The sequence below is a fragment of the Martes martes genome (genome assembly GCF_963455335.1).
Source record: "Martes martes genome assembly, chromosome: 11".
Lineage (NCBI taxonomy): Eukaryota > Metazoa > Chordata > Mammalia > Carnivora > Mustelidae > Martes > Martes martes.
Window position 1 is genome coordinate 96,835,642 of NC_137899.1, and position 2,475 is coordinate 96,838,116.

The 2,475-nt window shown below is 44.6% G+C and overlaps 1 pseudogene across 1 annotated transcript; it reads left to right on the plus strand.

Moving 5' to 3' along the window:
- The first annotated feature begins 507 nt into the window (after positions 1-507).
- LOC308352513 (taste receptor type 2 member 41-like) lies at positions 508-1,429 on the plus strand (annotated as a pseudogene). Its single transcript has one exon. The product of its transcript is annotated as a taste receptor type 2 member 41-like (transcript).
- The last annotated feature ends 1,046 nt before the right edge of the window (positions 1,430-2,475 follow it).

The following is a 2,475-nucleotide window of genomic DNA, read 5'->3' on the forward strand; positions in this document are numbered from 1 at the left end:
TACTTGTAGATGAGGGTGGATGTGTAACAGGGAAGCTCAGCTGGAGACAGACTTGTCTATCATCACTGTTTTGGTTAGGTCTTAACCATATAAGTGTCTCCATATACTTGTTGCCTATATACTTGACGTCTTAAGAATGATATCATGGGGAGAGGTTATGTTTATAGGGCCCAAAGGGGAAATAAAAAGGATGGAACTCACTCACAGAGACACTGAAAAACCTTCTACATTGATGCTAATGATGGTAGCATGCAGGCAAAACTAGAGAAGGCAAATCAGGGGCTGCTGGTAACTGAACCCATGGGAAATTTGCATCCTCACTGAACTGAGCTCATCTTTCCCCTGTAGCCTGAGCATTTGCCTTCTAAGTGAGCTGTGGTTCAGATGTAGAGCCTGAGCAGTCTTCTCACACTCCCAGGAAAGATCAAAAGAGGGGCTGTGGGTGGGGGTAGGGAGGAGGCCAGGGAGCAAGACTCAAAGCTCAGAGTAGTGATGGGAGGGGCCAAAATGCAGCCAGCACTCTCAGCCTTCTTCATGCTCCTCTTTGTCCTTCTGTGTCTCCTGGGAATCCTGGCCAATGGCTTCATTGTGCTGGTGCTGAGCAGGGAAAGGACGCGGCATGGGAGGCTGCTTCCCTCTGACATGATTCTCATTAGCTTGGGTGCCTCTCGCTTCTGCCTGCAGTGGTTGGAATGGCGAACAGCTTCTACTACTTCCTCTACCTGAATGAGTACAGCAGTGGTCCTGCGCGGCAGCTCACTGGTCTCCACTGGAACTTCCTGAACTCAGCCACGTTTTGGTTCAGCTCTTGGCTCAGTGTCCTCTTCTGCATGAAGATTGTTAATTTCACCCACCCGACCTTCCTTTGGCTGAAGTGGAGGTTGACAGGGTCAGTGCCTTGGCTCCTCATGGCTTCTCTCCTGATCTCTTTCAGCATCACCCTGCTCTTCTCTTGGGGAAACCATGCTGTGTATCAAAGATTTTTAATTAGAAAATTTCCTGGGAACATGACCTTCAAGCAGTGGAGCAGGAGGCTGGAAATTCACTATTTCTTGCCCCTGAAATTTATCATCTTGTCGGTTCCCTGCTCTGTCTTTCTGTTCTCAATTGCACTGTTGATTCTCTGAGGTGACACACAGGGAGAATGCAGCACAGCGCCCATAGCCCGCAGGACCCCAGTGGCCAGGCTCACACCAGAGCTCTGAAGTCTCTCATCTCCTTCCTCATTCTTTATGCTCTGTCTTTTGCATCCCTGGTCATTGATGCTGTGGGTTTCTTCTCCTCAGAGAGTGACTGGTACTGGCCATGGCAGATTTTAACCTACCTGTGCACATCTGTCCATCGCTACATCCTCATTCTCAGCAACCTCCAGCTTCGAGGGGTGTGCAGGTAGCTACTTCTGTTGGCCAGGGGCTTCCGGCTGTCCTAGGTGTCATGGTCTCGTCCAAACCCCTGGATGATGATTGAACCAGTGCCCACTTACATGGAAATACAGTCACAAGCAGATATCCATTGGATTCTACTCTGGGCTTCTTCCTTTGGGAAGGAGAGGAGGGAAATCAAATCTGGGCATTCTCTCTGAATGAGATTCCTTCCTTGGGACGCTGTTAAAATAGGGCCACACAGGACTCAGAGAGCCAGTATTGTTCAGAAATTCAGAATATAAAATTTTGTCTACTCTCTATTTTGTATCCCCTTCATTATGTGGCAGCTTTAGGTTAAAAAATCTTGATTAACGGTACATGTGATCTCAATAGCCTCCCAGGGAATGAAGAGAAAATGTGTCTATGGCTGAACTACGGTGTGGATAGGGAAGGAGCATGTCTCTTGAAGATAATGTAATGGTTGCCATGGGAGCCCCAGAGGATGGTAGTTGTAGCTGACAGTGCTCAGGGCTGTTATGTCTAATAGCCTTCTCTTCTGTGGAGATTCTTTTTCCTTTACCATCCTTGGAGAATTTAGTTTTAATTTTATGAAAACTACTGGAAGGTTTCTTTATACCAACCCATCTCTTTTCTCATTATTATTTCCATTGTTCTGCCTTCAGTTTTTTCCCCTCTGAGGTCTTAAGTGGCAGCCAGAATTTTTCCATGTTTATTCTTCTTTAGAATTACACATTGTGATTTTCCACATTTTCAAATTGTCTCTGGCACTTTTTTGTTTTTCCTCAAGCAAGTCACAAAGTCACATGTGAATTGAATAAACATGTACTTTGAGTTCTGAAAAATGAAGACTCAAGAGTTTCACTTAGTTTGTGTACAAAAACTAACCTTTTTTTGTTTTTAAGAATCATCCTATTAAATCTTATGTTTAAAAAGTTATTTTGAAATAGCTTGCTTCATTTACTATACAAACATTTCTAGAAATAATTTTAGAAAAGCTTCTATTTAGAGTGGGGTGCTTCTAGAGCAGGCTTAAAAGTTTTTGCTCAAAGGCACTACTGTTCAAATTTCAGAGTCTGACTCATAACTGGAT